A 16592-nucleotide genomic window follows, 5' to 3' on the forward strand; every position below is an offset into this window, starting at 1 on the left:
TTTGGAAAAAGGCTGCAATGAAACAAAGAGTGAAAAATTTAAAGGGGTCTGAATACTTTCCGTACCCACTGTACACACCATTGGACTGGTATCAGGAGGAATGGTGTCAGAGTTTGGATCATGTCTGCTGTGTCAACATGGAACACTGAGCAGAAAAGTAGACTGGAGGAATGACGTGGGGCACAGTTGCAGTTCAGTCAGGAGCACTAAAGATGGTGGTCGATAATGTTATATCAGAAGAACAGCTGAGTGCGGGGAGTTTGCCAGCAGAGTCTGCTTCAGGGAGGATATTTGGCAAACTGCCCCGACAGGTCAAAGATGAATTTTGAGGATGGGCACTTTTCTTTTGAGTGTGGAGTAACAGAGCAACTATTGGACGTCTAATGATGATTAAAACAGTTTTTCTGATTTGAGCTATATCTATGTTGGCTATAACAGACAACCTATTATAAAAAAGCATGGTCCAACTAGAGTGTGGACAGCCAAGAACCATCGGGCCCATTCGACAAACAATTACAAATGATGTTGAGAGGCCACCCCTAGCCCAGTAGAGCGTGCACCCCATGTGGGCTGAGTCCTAAGCAGAGGCGCGCATCGCTTTACAGCTTGTCGACCCCCCTCTCTCTAAGGGACGGGTTAACATGACCACGGGCCCTGGACAAAAAATTGGAAAGGGCCCCCCTCCATCCCCAACCCACACACACACACACACACACGAACGCACACAGACGTATAAGCCTACACATCCACTGTCTCAAAGAGGGCACAGTGCTTTACAGCGTATAACATGAAAAACACAGTCTACTAGGGTACAGATATGTATACAAACCAATACATTAAATGTGGTGGATTACCATTTTGAAAAAATGTGAACACAAATGTCCTTCCTACAATTTATCAAGGTTGATAATGAATATAAAAGTCATTCTTGTGTTGCAACTTTTCCATTAGAGAAAAGGCTTCACATGTCTCTATTAAATGAGAAAACTCAACCACCTATTCCACAGTCTCTTGCGTATGCGAGGTATTTAACTCCTCTGTTGTGAAACTCAGAGGCCCCTCTTTCAATGAGACTTACTCTAGGCCTGTCGCAATATTAGTAACAATGATAAATAAAAATGTGGTTGATAATTTTCATGCAATAATTTCAATTTGCAATTCTCTTTCTACCAAAGAGACTGGATGACTACTCTCGGTTCCTTAGCGTAACGAGTAGTGAGCCCTCTAGTCACCTGTCAGTTGCATGATCTTTGTGTGGGGAGGCGGGACTCCTGGTGTAGCCGTCCACAGAGTGCAGCAAAAGAGACGCGTGTGGAGAAAACGCTAGCTGAGAGTTGGAGGAGTAAAAAAATTAAAAAGAGATGGAATTGGTTTCAATTCCTAACGCGACAGCTACAGTGTGGGAGCAATTTGGATTCCAACTGAATAGCCGTGGTGATCCACTTAACCTGAGTGAGCCAGTATGTCGCATTTGTTGTAAAACAGTAGCAACTAAACACTGGAACACAACAGACATGCATATACACCTAAAACACAGTCATCCGCCGCACTTTTTCCGAGCTGGGAAAAAAAAACTACAACAGATGGGCCATCTCCGTCTTCCCAACAGTACACAATCACCGGGGTGTTTAGTAAACAAACAAACAAACTAATGTTGCTAATCTTTAATTTGCACAACTCTTGAAAAACCCATATGTTTACTGTACTTTTGTCTTTTATTTGTTTTAACCCTGTGCTTGTTGTTGTGTGTTGTGTGCAACTCTTGCAGCAAAGTTACTGAGTGTCCAAAAGGAATTTCTCCTTTGGGAGGTTACTAAAGATACTTTTGACTTTTGACTTTTTTACAAACAGGATAATGAAAATTGGTGTGCACCCACAGACAGTGTAGTTCGCTTCATTGCTAAAGAGATGTTACCCTTTAGAATCGCCGAAAAGCCAGCATTTCAACGAATTCTCTCTCTCTCTCGCTCTCTCTCCCTCTCTCTCTCTTGCTTTCTCTCTCTCGTCCTATCTGCACACCCTGCTGTGGCTATAGACTGGAATTCACTTCACTCTATTTGAACAAAGCTTTATGCTGTAGAAATTATTTTTAAAAAGCTTTTTGCATATGGCCTGTTGAAGCATCTGCTCCATCTCTTTGGCACTCTTTACGACTGAGCCTGAAGTTTAATAAGTGTAATTTTGTTTACATCCATTTCATTTATTGTTTTGGTTGTGTGTGGTTTTTAATTTCCATTGTTATTTATTGTTTTTGATTGTGTTTGGTTGTTATTCCAGTGCATTTGTTGTTAACAGAGAATGAGAGTCCAAGACAATATTATCGTTTATTGCGATCATTTCTGGGACAGTTTATTGTCCATCAAAATTTGTTATCGTGACAGGCCTAATGAGAATCATTTTTTACTTTGTCACTGCATATGCTTCCCCACATTGCAGAATCCATAACATCTGATACAGGCCTGTTGTCTTGTAGAAACTGTAACCTCCTGCATGTTGTCTGAACAGACTGACAGGTCAGCGGAGAGCGAGGCCTGAGCCGTTTTAAGTGGACAGCTCCTTGCAGCAAACATGCTCATTAAAGCAATAAACGCAATTGTTTTTTTTTCTCATGAATGCCATAAATCTAACTTTAATGCTAGCTAGCTAAAGTTATTAAAGTGTCTCCCCCATAAACTAGTTATGGCTAAATGACAACATTCGGACAGTTACTGTTACACAACGTATTCTTCATTATCTGCTCTACTTATCACTGTCTTGCTTTCTTTTCTCATCATCCTCCTTTTTTCTCTTCTCTTTTTCACTCATTAATGTTAAATCAATTAAAAAGTTTGGTTATCTTGCTTCTAGGGAATGGCGTGGGGCCCCCTCAGGGAGGTTTCCGACTAAGCTGTCATTGCAACAAATAATTTGTTTATGGGGGAAGGGAGTTGCGTTCACTGTGGATGCCACATTTTGAGCCATTGTTGTGCAGTAAAGTTTGTTGGCCTTAAGGGCAAGCAGTTTCCTTTACACTTGGCATTGCACAATGATAGTAAAATTTCAATTTATCAAATTGTTAGGGGCCCCCCTGGAACGTCATGGCCCCTCTGGAACATCATTGCCGTGATCCGTCTATGCTCTCTCCGCTTTCCTTTCTTCAAGCTATCTTGTCAATAAGGCCATATAAAAGCCCCCAAAAATATCTTTAAAAAACTGATGATGTTTGGGTTCGGCCTACTTGATAAAATTGTTCTTAACTTTCTTTTTAGTAAAAATGTAATCTCTGTACGTTCCTGCCAGTTGTTACCCACATTTAGCCCCTGGTTAATAGTTGGGGGAGATTGTGATCGTGGTTAAATATTGGTGGTAGAAGTCGACAGGGATTTAATGCACAAGACTGGATGTGTTTATTAACTACACCAACCTCAATTAACAGGCTGGCTGATTTTGTTGCTTAGACTCGATCACACATGGGACTCAGGATGTCACCCATCCTCCACCCCCCAACCTCCCTACAGCTTGCATGCAGTACAAACGTTTAGCATTTCCTTTGTTTAATATTTCTGGTATTTGATTTGGAGCTTCAACAACACACACATACACAGTCATAGACAAACACGTTGGTCTAATCAAGGCTAGGTTTTTTGTAGACGGCTTAAATTCTGTTTGTATAAGGGCTTTTTTACGATGATGAAATGGGCAAAATATAAAGGATGCTACTCCCCTACCACGGTGGTATAGACATTTTAATCTACAATGTTGTTGGGGTGTCATAAATAGGCACAATGTCATTAGGGTTGCTCAGAGTTGATATGTGCATTTGGTAATTTGTACATGCACCTTTCTACATTTGCTTTTATTTGCATAATGTGTGGTGAAAAGTTAGGGCAGTTTTTGTCAACAAGAAGAATTCAGAGTCACTTACAGAGAAACTGCGTGTGGCAGTAACCATGTGTTATTGGCAAACCAAATATATGCATGCATTTTGTGTTCTGCTAGATGGTGGCTCTGTCAATGTTTGTCTGTCACTGCTGCTTAGCTGTTCCCTGCAAGTACCTTAAGAAAACGAAATGTGTCACTAAGATTTGTTCAACCGTACATTTTCTGTTTGAAGCTTGGAACACATCACACGATTATAACCCTGAGTAAGCCCAATTATAACCCTGTTTTGACCGTAAAAATGGGTTTTCAACAATGTGGAAAGTCTGCAGTGGTCCGCAGAAAATGGGACATGTCACCTTGGGCAGTCAAAAAACATACATTGTTATCGTGCGAGTCGGGCTTTTGGCAGTCGAGATGATTTTACACGTCATTTTCTTAGAAATGAGATAGGTGCAAATTTTAAAGTAATCCTGTAGTTTTAAACTTTAAACAATAATAATCTGAATGCTGACTGCTTGTCTATGACAGTCATTTTCAACAGTCAGTTATCATGTGGTGAGGTTTCCACAATCACATACTGAAGGGTTTAAAAGTCTTCTGGTGTGTCTCATATCTTTGTTTGCATTTACTGGATTGGGTACGTCAGTGCAAAAAAACAACTCTGCCTTGAGAAACTATCTGAACTAAGCCACTGGTGTCTTCCAATGAGAGGAAAGTGCTAGTTACTCTTGAAAACACTAAAATATGTTTCACTGCCTCTTCATTGTATAATTGATGTACTGTATTGAGTGTGTCTTTTTGGGAGAAACATCCCTGTAACTCTTTGTCTCTGCGCGGATTAATGTGAACATGATCAGACAGACATTTGTCAAATGTGGATGTCTTTGTGCGCATGTGTCTTGCTCTCTCATATTTTTTTGCTAGATAACAGCTTGGCTGCAAAAAGGGTTTCACACACACACACACACACACACACACACACACACACACACACACACACACACACATATAGATACAGGAGGTGCAGAGATGTAATACGTACTGACATGTTTGAGTAGAGCTCAGAGACAGAGTGAGTGAAGCGGGAACGTCTTTAATGTAACACCTACTCATCTACATCAGAAACAAACGAGTTAAAGACAACACCTTTTCAGACAGGCTTACACATTGACTCACACCGCTTCACATTCCCAAGTGCCCACAAACAAGTGCACACACAGAAAGGAATACAGAATAGGCTGCACTACCAAAGGAATACACTCAATATTCAGCCACGTTCTCATATGCTGGTACCAAATATTCACATAGATGGAGTCATGGAGGCAATTCAAACGCATAATTGCTTTGAATAAAATGTTATGTGATCTTCCCTGTTTTGGGAATAGTAGATAACCATTAGCAGAACACAACAAAATATGATTTAATAGACATTTGCAAAGCTAACCTTTGCAGAACATTCTTACAAAATACTATACCCTTTATTTTCACATGACAAATAAAAACCTAAATACAACTTGAAGTTTTGTAATATCTCTGTGTGCTTACATAATCTAAGATTTAGAAAACTTTTTTGGTCGTTTGTCACCTCTGACAATCCGAAAATCGTATTATAGAGATTTTTTTTTTTTGTCAGGTTACTCATTACTGAAGCAGTGTTGTCACTGCAGAGTGTGCACTCTGCTTCAAATGAGCTGTGTGCAGAGTGAATGGATGCACTGTTATTAGTGGAGAGTCAATGAGAAACACAAGCACAGGCTAGAGAAAGTGTCTGCGATAAGAACAGGTTGCTAGGCACCCTTTTTCCCTCTTCACCTCTCTTTCTAGTATGGAAACTAAACTATGGACTACCAATGGGGTTTTTCCATATGCGTGTGCTGGCTTTGCTTGACTCAGTTTGACTCTGCACGTCGGCTTAACGTGACTGGGATTTGCATTCCCATTACAACAGGGCTGCCCGCTCGAATGTGCGTCTTCAGTGGTGCGGCTTGACGTTTTGGCTCTTTAGGTAGCTCTGTGTATTTTGGCAGTTTTTGTATTTTCAAATATTAGTATTTTAAAAGTATTACTCATGCATTTCCTCATTTTTTAAACAGATTTCCTTCAAAACCTATTTCCTGTCACAAATTAGTTGTATACAAAACAGTTTTAGAAGACGCATGCACAATGCATGGTGGGATATCATGTATTGATAATTGATAATGATAATGATGATTCAAAAGATGATGGTAATAAATGCCAAAAGTTACGACTTGCCAACTATAGACGTTTGCATGTGACGTCACGGCACGACAACTTGTCGATCAATAGAAGAAGCCATAAAGAAGAAGATAGCATTATTATTATTTCAGTTTATTTAGTGTAATGTATTTTAAACTGATTGAAACTTTCCGCTCGTCTACTACACTGTTTGCTTGTGCTTCCAGGGATTCTGCCATCCATCATGGCGTCGTCACGTGGTCGTGGTCACGTGTTTGCCAAAGGTCTATTGACACAAACACATACAGTAGATGAGTCATTTTGACAGCCGATAAATCAACCATATTGGCAGATAGGCCTACTACTTCACTTCTACTACTCCTACAGATTATTTAACAGTTGAAGTAAAACCTTAAAGAGCTGCACCTTTGAAATGGCTGCAGCCTTTGTTTTTTTTCTTCCTGTTATCACTGGGATTGGACCCTACTGTAAGTGGCTGCTTCCACACACCACTTCCTAAAATACTTACACATCTGTGGAGGGAGGACTCTGTATGCGGTTTAAAGATGGAAGCGTTTAAACTTTTTTCAACATGTGCACTGAATGTGAATCAGCTGCAGTATGTCTTTAATACAAAATAACTGTGTGATCTGCACAAGAAATATGAAGGTACTACATTCAAAACGGTATCAACTGGGTATTTGTATTCTGATTATATGAATGTGTGTGTGTGTGTGTGTGTGTGTGTGTGTTTGTGTGTGTGTGTGTAATTGGTGAATCTAACCAGTTTGCTGGATCATTCAACGGAAAAACAACTGCAACGGACGGCTGAACAAACCCATTACTCTGGCTCAATGCTTCTGAGACACACACACACACACACACACACACACACACACACACACACACACACACACACACACACACACACACACACACACACACACACACACACACACACACAGACTCAACAGTGACCCGCAGTGACTTCAGAATAACATATGACCTTCTTCACACTCAGTTGAAAAAGGGCAGAGAATGAAAGAAGTGGTGAAAGAAGTTAAGATGGAGAGTCTGCAGTACTGGAGGAAGTCGGAGATGGAGAAATATTTTTTATATAAAATAAAAATAAATTAATTGTCTTTGTCTGGTATAACAAGACGGGCAATAGAATAGTTCCAATCCACCTCCCTACACACAATCACAAGGAAACCCATCTACAGGTGGCTGTGTGCGTGTGTACGTGCATCTGAGTTTGTTTGGAAGGTGTTGGCATTAAATTGAGCGATGGAGTGTGTTTATTGATTTCCACAGTAAAGGAAAAGTAATCTTCTTGTGTGTGTGTGTGTGTGTGTGTGTGTGTGTGTGTGTGTGTGTGTGTGCTTCTGTGATTGAAACTGTAAGTCAGGATGTATATACATATATCACCACCATAGATATATCACTTCAAAGTCCGTTGATTGCATATTATAATTGCAGTAATAGTACAGTCTGAGCCAAAGCCCCAGTAAGCCTCACATGCTTTATTTTTACAAGGATGTGAATGTTTCAGGTCAGGTTTGCTTCTACAGCTCTAAATTGCTTTCCAGCGAACTGGTACATGACGTTTTTCAACCTGTAGAAAGGAGAAATACTCTGCCTCAGAGTGTAAAGTGTCAGTTGCTTGTGAGATGTTTAATGCTCTGTTTGAAATGGAGAAACCTTTTAATATATAGTGGAATTTAAATTTTTCTTTTCCATCCTCACAACTTTTGCCCCTGACAGAGGTATCAAAAGTATTTACATTCAATACTCAGGTAGAAGTATAGATGCAAGGGTTTAAAAAGACATCTGTAATCTGTATCATTAAAATGTTAAGGTTGAAAAATTTGGGATGCGCCTGTTTCAGCCGCATTTGTGCCCATTTCAAATGAATGCATTTTGGTACAATGCAAATAGATTAAGGATGTGTACTACTGAGCATTAAAATGTGTTTCATGGAGCGAAAGATATTATGACTAGTTGCCTGTAAGTATTGTAATTGTGCAAAAAGAAAAAATTTCAGAGGCATGTTGTCAATAGCCTTTTATTGAAATGTAAATGTACATCCAAGCTCAGCTGCAGGAATCTGTGAAGGCAACAGATTCACTCTATCTAGATGGCGCAATTTATCTGGATAGGTGTTTTTTGGGGGGGTTTGAACAAAAACAAGCCAAAATGAAAACAAGCCAAACTGAAATAGAAGTAATAAAGTATAAAGTACAGATAATTGCATGAAAATGTAAGAAGTAGAAGTAAAAAGTCTGCTGTAAAATAGGCCTGCACGATTAATCGTTATAAAACAGCAATCTTGATTCACCCTGTTCACAATTTAATTTTTTTTCAATGAATTCGATTATTTTTTAGTTTTTTTTTTAATGACTTTGGTTCTCATTTAATTTTACAAGCCGAGTACATCACAAACGCTACTCTTTCTTCTGTGAGTTTTAAACATGGTCTGTATAAAATAAGTTTTAAGCACTCCTAAACGATGCAGTGCTTCTCCTTCTTTTCACCGAGGCCTCTATGTTTACAGGCTTGTGATGATATGCAATGTGGTATAGGTGCCCAAAAAAAAAATCTGTTAGGTCAAAATTATCGAGTAAATGATCTTAGTTTTTGTCTTTGTCAATGTCTTTCATAGAGCAAATAATGTTATATCTTTCCGACCGTGAAATTTCACGTAGACGTATATAGTGTCCAACTAGGAACCCAGGAATTCCGACATTCCATGTAAAATTTAACACAACAAACAACATAGTACGTGCCCCTTGCCTGGAATCAGGTTTGTACCGAGAGTCGGCAGAAAGCGGCAGTGTTCTATTTGATTATGACTGTGTCAGATAAAAGCAAGTGCCTTGTAGTGTAAGGTGGTAAAATATGTACAGTTTACTACGAGGAAACATCCCACAAATTTGAAAGTAGCCTACATTTGAGAAACAAACACAAGGAGGTTAACCTAGCTTACCTTAACAGGGTAAAGTAGAACGCCAAGCCCTCTTTAGCTGATGAGGCTGATGACCGTTGTGTCGTCAGCAAACTTCAGGAGTTTAACAGATGGGTCTCCTGAGGTGCAGTAATTTGTGTAGAGGGAGAAGAGCAGTGGGGAAAGCACACACCCCTGGGGGGCGCCAGTGCTGATAGTCTGTGTGCTGGATGTGATGTTCCACAGCCTCACCTGCTGACTCCTGTCAGTCAGGAAGTTTGTAATCTACTGAAAGGTGGAGGCTGGCACAGTGAGTTGGGAGAGTTTGGTGCTGAGGATGTCCGGGACGATGGTGTTGAACGCCGAGCTGAAGTCCACGAACAGGATCCTTGCATATGGCCCTGGAGAGGCAACGTGTTGCAGGATGAAATGCAGTCCCAAGTTGACTGCATCATCCACAGACCTGTTAGCCAACTGGTAAAAAGTACACTAAAACTAAGTATTTAACAAAAAATAAAAAATAAACTAAACTAGCAAATCCGCTTTAAAAAACGAATTAAAACTAAACTGATTGTGAAAACAAAAAGTCAAAACAAAATAAAAACTTATGAAAAATGCAAAACTATAATAATCTTGGTTTGGTACTGCCAATTTGTTAGGTTTTGTCATGGTCCAAAAAATCGTGGCAGAGAATTATGATATCAATTCTAAGCAAAAAAAAATCGTGATTCATATTTTTCCCCGATTTGTGCAGGCATACTGTAAAATAATTAGTCCAGTAAAGTATTGGTACCAAACATTTTTACTTAAGTAAGGTAACAAAGTATTTTTACTTTGTTACTTGACACCTCTGCTGACAGATGATGTGCTGGGGATATTTAGACATCCCTATTTAAACACAATCAATGTAGTCCACCTCTGATACAATATCTGACCTCTACTTCCTCAAAACACTTTGTCCTTTCACACATGACAACAGGAGACACATTAAATCTAGCTTATTTATTTTTTTATTAGGAGTGGTCAATTCCAGAAACACAGAGGATCTCAGTGATGAAACATAACCCAGGTTAATTCAATCTAATCTGTTATAAGTGTGATTTATCTTTGTCAATAGTAAAAAAGGAAGACTCCATCTTATCTTATTGATTTAACAGCATATTGTTTTTATAACGTATAATTCATTGGAAGACTGACAATGTTTAGACACATGAAAACATATAAATCTTCCACTAATGGATAGTGGCGATGGGTAAGGTGATAAACAGTCTGCGTGTGTGTGTCTCTGTGTATATGCAGACGTGTGGACATATATTTTTAATCAGGAGAGACATGTCAAGATAAACACTTATGCAGTAAATGGCATTCAATAGATAATTAATTATTAACATGCAGTTTTTACTTGGCCCACAGACTTTACATTTAGATTACATCATGCAGATAAATGTCTTCTAGGCTCTGGGAAGGTTTTAAAAATATAAAACAGTGGATTAAAAATGCATAATATATACAGTATGGTAATAATCAACCTTGTGTGCCATTCAAGGTGCTGTTATGTTTTATGGATGTCTGTAGTGACGGTCTATGGAGAAAACCCTTTCTAGGCTAAATGGGATTTTGCAACTGCAATATTGCAAGTGGCCGATGGGACAAATGTATTGCAAGGCTGAGTGGCGTCATCGTATTCAGCTTTCCTAACAGCATCCATGAGTAAAGCAGTTAGCTCAGGAGTTTGCGGAAACCAAAAACGGAGCTAAAAGGAGTGTAAATATTGGACTATTCTATTTAGTGGTTTGACAAAAACACAATCTATTTATCCACACAGCTGGCAGGAAGAAAGAAGTATGAAGAGAATGATGGTCAGAGTGTTCCTATGGTTTTACAAAGGTTTTGAAATGTTAAGTGTTTTTACTGATCTGAAGAATGATTTCCTTAAAGTGACTATATGTAACTTTTGCATGTTTCTGAAAGTGTGTAATGTTCCATCTGATTATCATGAATGACCTGTAACAGTAAACAAGACTAATAGTGAGAAGAACGCTATTTTTATATAGTTTTCATTTTTGTCTTTGCCCGGTTTAGATTTTTTTCCCGCAAAGTCACAAAATGATTTGCTTGCAGCGTTACATTAACACATCCTGTAGGGTCACAGATTTTGGTGTAACACCGGAAAAGCCTGTGTTAGTGTAGCCAGGCAAAAGGTAGCAGGAGATTTATTCATATAGGCCTAATTTGATTTTATTGTTATTTTAGAAGTTACCTGTTGTAGTAATGGCTGATACTGGGGCAGGCGATGGCCGAGACGGTTCAAAACAAAGGTGTTACATACAGATGTTTAAAGTGAATGCTAATTGTGTTACCTTCAGTATTCGGCCTAATGCAGTGTTAGGAGCGTAATATGTCATTCATGCACACATACACACTATGTTCTATGTATGGTCATACACGGTATGCAAATAAACCTCATTTGCATATCTGCAAACATGTCTCTCCTAATTGAAATGGCGTATGTATGACATGCCAATTTGAATACCATTAATGGCGTGTTATCAAGACGCATACTCATTTAGCTTGTATATCAACGCCGTTTGGCCTCTATTGAGTTACATTACCTTGCAAAAATCTGTATGGGGAGGTTGGTCGTGGTGGTGGATGGGTAAAACACATTTCCACTGTTGCTTATGTAATGCTTTTGTATTTGGGTTGAACCGTCTCGGCCACCGTAGGGCAGGGCCATCACAGCAAAGAAGGAAATTAAACAAAGAACAACTCCAAGCTGAAAGGGAAAGTGAAAGACAACAGGCAAAACCGAGCCATTTAGCACAGACCTTTTATTCATTTTAGTCAGTGTTTGTGTTGGCCTACTATTTCCTTCCCCTTGTCCTGTGTAACGCGTCCGTGAGTTTCATGAAATGCGCCATATAAGTCACAGTTATTATTACGTTGGTTGCTACAAAAAAAACACTACTTTTGTTTGGCTCTGCACTAGTGTTACACAGAAAATGCCCATTAAAAGATTCTGTTTCATTTTCTAAATCCAAGTCGATCTAATTTTGTAACATGTCATGCACAATCTCAATTGTTTCTTGGTACAGTGGTTCCCAAAGCATCCGCAGTAAGACCAGGCGTTGATCCTTTGAGTCCTTCAAAAAGCAAGAGCTTCTTTCAAGGCTCACCATTTTCAACAATTGGCAGTCATCGTAATCATTCCAATCATACAGGAAGAAATCTATTGTCAAGCAGGAAGATGACATGATGCAACAGAAATGCAGACAAAAAAAACATTTAGAGTAAAACTGGTGATTCTCTTTGATTCTCAACCACAGAGCTACTGAGCTCTATCTTTGCATGTGTAATCAATCAATCGGAACTGTTTACTCGCAAAATACTGTGGTTCCGCAACGGATTTCCGCAGTTGTAAGTAAGCTTTCAGCCTCACTCTTTGGTTGATTTCATCTGTTTTGATTAGGCAACTTTACACACACCTGCAGGAAGAAGCAAGGCTGAGTAATATGATTGCCAATCATAGAATCAGAACAGCCATTATGTTATTATGAATTATGCCTATTGTACCGTCAAGCTCACTACTGTTGGTTCGACAGGGAAACTTTGCATTCTGCAAAAATTTTAGTATTACGACAAACCGCAAGCTGGTGAAATGTAATTATGAAGTCTGGGCCCTGTTGCACCTTACTTGCATCATGCAAGCTATGATCATCTCTTCTGTTGCTCATTTTGACACACTTCACTGATCAAATTAAACTACTACTTGTGACCCTTGAGAGTTCTGTAGGACTAACACATTTATTTGCAAAACGTGACCCTTGTGAATCGGCCCCCTGATGGCTAAAATTGACCCATTTAATCAACAGAAGGCTTATCCTTTGAACATGGCATCGTGAGATTGGATACTTCAAACACAGCTGAGAAACAGTGAAGCCAACAAAGCGTACACCTTATCACAAAATAATTCCTAAATATATTTTTAACTATACATTTCATTTCCCAGTACCATCACCTGATGGTGTAATTACCAGTTGTTTTTGTTTATATGTTTAACAACAATTTGTCTAATTCACATATTTATTAAGATTAGGTTTCCCTTCACTTTTACTCCTTTACAACATTGAAGTTTGATTTGATTGTATATAATCTGTTTCAACAAAGTGGGGCACACCCAAAATGAATGAAAGCAAACATGCTCATCTTCCGTTTTGCATGTTTTTGAAATAAGTCTCTCAGTATGATTTATCTATGGATGTCACTTTTTCTTTACTGTGAGAGAATTAACAAAAATGTGCATGGTTAACTATATATTGTACAACCTGTGCATGCAGTTTAAACAGAATACTGTTTGTGTCACTAAAAATACTGCTGTAAAGAACTGACTCCAGCTGGCTTCATTTTCTCTTTCAATAAACCTCTCTCTCAGTGTTCCACGCATGAAGGCTTAATAAGTACAACAAATTTATAGTGTATTTTCTCTCCATGATAAGTATTATTCCAAATGTCTAAATAAAAGGTAAATCCAATCAAGTTGATGATACATGAATTTTCATTTCAGAAAAAGGACCAATTCTCAGTGCTGAATCAGCTTGCAGCAAACTGGAACTGAAATAGGAACAGAGTACATTCATTACATTTCAGACCTTGGAGACAGATAATGAAAATCATTTCTGCAGGGTTGTACAGTCATTTTCTCTGAGTATTGAGCCAGGGGAGTGTAAATAATAGCAAAACTTAGAAAGGGCTTAAAGTCTGGGGAAAGCAAAATCTGTGATTTCTTTCTGAGCCCATTACACATGTTTAAAAATACTCCTAGAAAAGACTGTAAACTGTGTAGTACTGTTTTGTGGAGTTGGACTTTTCTTTTTTTCACCATTTCTATGTCCGGGATTTTGGGGTGGATTTAAATTATGGTTCCCGCACTGGAGTCATAACCTCTCCGCTGCTATATAAAAACTACGATACCACTAACATTACATCTCTTGGCAGCTGGGATGTCTTTTTTTTCATCCGCTGCGTGCGTTCACTACATTACACAAGCTCTTTTAGCTCTTTCATTCTAATAAATAGATGAATTTGCAACTGTTTATTGCCACAATCATATAAACCATAGCAGAATAGCAGATTTGATTTGCCTATCAGCCCGAATCAGCAATCCTGCACACACTCGCTGTAGGTTGTGTTCACCGCTGTGAGTGTGTGCTTTATGCGGTCTATCATAGACTGTGTGCTACTGGGTTAGCTGCTAACTATAGTATGCTGGCGCTGAGGTATATGCTGCTCTGTGTGTGCTACATTTTTAGTATTTGGCTAGCGAACTAACACAGCTGGAACGGGAGTTTGCCAATGCGCTGCAGCCAATGGCAGCAGCTCGTTCTCAGGCTCAGTGCCTTCACCCAAGATGCCACGCAGCGTCTCGGAGCAGAGAATACTGCGTATTGTTTCACGATTTTGAAACCTAAATTTAACATACTTTTTTTCATCATTCAGGTTTGGCCGGGTGGTTAATAACACATTTTCTTATGGTGTGACAGTCTCAGAACACATTTATTTTTGCTTTACAAGGAATTTAAAGGAAAACAATGTCCCAACGAAGAAGCTTATGAGTGAGTCAAGATTCTGTGTGTGTGTGTGTGTGTAAAGATTAAGAGGCAATATAGAGATAATTTCATATGGAATATGATTTATTCTTGATGTAACACACGCTAAAACACAAACATTTACCCTCCGCTACTTCATCCACGAGGTGACCCATGGCATCAACATTTCATCAACCCTCTGTAGCTGTAACACATAAGTCGACACTCAGCGGAAATCCTTTTCCCATCACCCACACATTTAGTTTTCATTCCTGCGGCAGTAAAAGTGATGTGAGACTTGCTGCTAAAGAGCCCAACACTGGAGACTTTGAAGATCTTAATAGCATGACGCATGTCTATGAACGCGTAAAAATTGGCGTCCTGCACCAGCAAACAACAGCAAATGCAAGTAATTAATTGCCTGGCGTGACTGCAATCTCACCCCGCCATGCGCCCCCGTCCCCATTTTTGCTGCTGTTGCTCTGTGCTGCTAACGTTGTTCAACCTGTTTTTTTTTGTCATTAAGTGTTTGATTCCTGCTACCTAATTTAATTTCCACTGCTGAAAGCTTCCTAACATTGCTGTGTCTTTGTGTGTAAGCAGAGGTGGCAGCAGCTCTTATTAATTTCCCTCTCTGTGGATGCCTGAACCTTGGAACCTTCTGTTCCATGTCCCGGTATCAACTACAGTGACACACACACACACGCACACTTGCACACTTGGAGGCAAACACAGTTTCACATTCATGCACACTTCCCAATAGCCTGCGGACAGCCTGGAGCAGCTCCAATTAACAGCAGCACCTACTAACAAAAAAGAGCAAACTCCTCTGTTCTGCAAATTTTGAGGGACCTAAAAAAGAGGCTGTCCTTAATTTTGTCATTATAGGGGAAATATTTACCCTAAAGCCACATGGGACAGGACACACACACAAACACACACACACACACACACACACACACACACACACACACACACACACACACATATACACACAGAAACACATAAGTTAACACACATAATTCCAACACACATGCACACATACTGCCACTGGGAGATGTTTGATCAGTATCGTTCCGATCTTTATTATCATTGTCATCATTCTCATCTCCGCCATAATGAACGTTTTGTCCTGGAGAGAAAACCCATGCATATTGTATATGTGCATACACACGCAATGACACGTGCAAAAAAGACACACACACACACACACACACACACACACACACACACACACACACACACAGTCCATTAGAAGGTTGAGTGGGTGGATGAAGAGAGGACTACGGGTAAAGAAGCGATAGAGGGTCGGATATAGAGACAGGGCTGAGTGATGAGAGGGACGTGAGGGGGGTGGAAAACTGGTAGAAAGGCAGAGGGGCGGTGGGAGGTTCACAGTGTTGAAGAAAAAGTGAAAGGGGGAGTAAGAGAGTTAAAGTGAAAGGGCAGGAACGCAACGGAATGGTCAGAAGAATGGCAAAGGAGGGACGAGAGCTTCTGCGGTTAATTCATCTGAATTTGAAAGTTACAAGTAAAGGAGAAAGGAGGAAATAAGAAAAAGCCTCAAGTCGGATATGCATGATGAATAATGGAAGGAAAGAAGCTGCATAAGAGATGGGAATGACAGTAGGGAGTTGGACGAAAGGCGAGTTAAAAGGAGATATATTAGTATATTAGAGATATATTTTTAGTTTGACCAAAGAAAAGCAGAACAACTTGACATGAGAGAGAAATTTAATTAGGGTAGGAGACTTATCAAATGTGATATGAACTGCAATAGCAGTTTATTTCTGCCAGTCATTTTTATTCTTTATTTGCAACATACTTTTCTTTTGCTACGTGTAACACAACGCAATCGTCTTTTTTGCGAAACTGTAGGTACAGCCAACCAACTGATTCATGTAGTAGGTGTGCGTGCCATGTTTTTGAATGAGTGATTGGTTAAAGGAGTAGTCATAATAACAGTATATAATGCGTATTCACTTCATTCTGAGAGTTAGATGAGA

General features: G+C 39.4%; 2 long non-coding RNA genes across 2 annotated transcripts in view; one reads left to right on the top strand and one right to left on the bottom strand.

The window, feature by feature from the left end:
* LOC117935221 overlaps nt 1–1939 on the bottom strand; it is an 18788-nt gene extending 16849 nt beyond the window's left edge. Inside the window, exon 1 of the long non-coding RNA XR_004654703.1 lies at nt 1878–1939. This is a non-coding gene — a long non-coding RNA (uncharacterized LOC117935221). The remainder of the gene's footprint in view (nt 1–1877) is intronic.
* LOC117935229 overlaps nt 1–11014 on the top strand; it is a 17233-nt gene extending 6219 nt beyond the window's left edge. The window contains exon 3 of the long non-coding RNA XR_004654704.1: nt 10940–11014. This is a non-coding gene — a long non-coding RNA (uncharacterized LOC117935229). The remainder of the gene's footprint in view (nt 1–10939) is intronic.
* Nucleotides 11015–16592: the final 5578 nt, after the last annotated feature.

This window comes from Etheostoma cragini, chromosome 2 (genome assembly GCF_013103735.1).
Source record: "Etheostoma cragini isolate CJK2018 chromosome 2, CSU_Ecrag_1.0, whole genome shotgun sequence".
Taxonomy (NCBI): Eukaryota; Metazoa; Chordata; class Actinopteri; order Perciformes; family Percidae; genus Etheostoma; species Etheostoma cragini.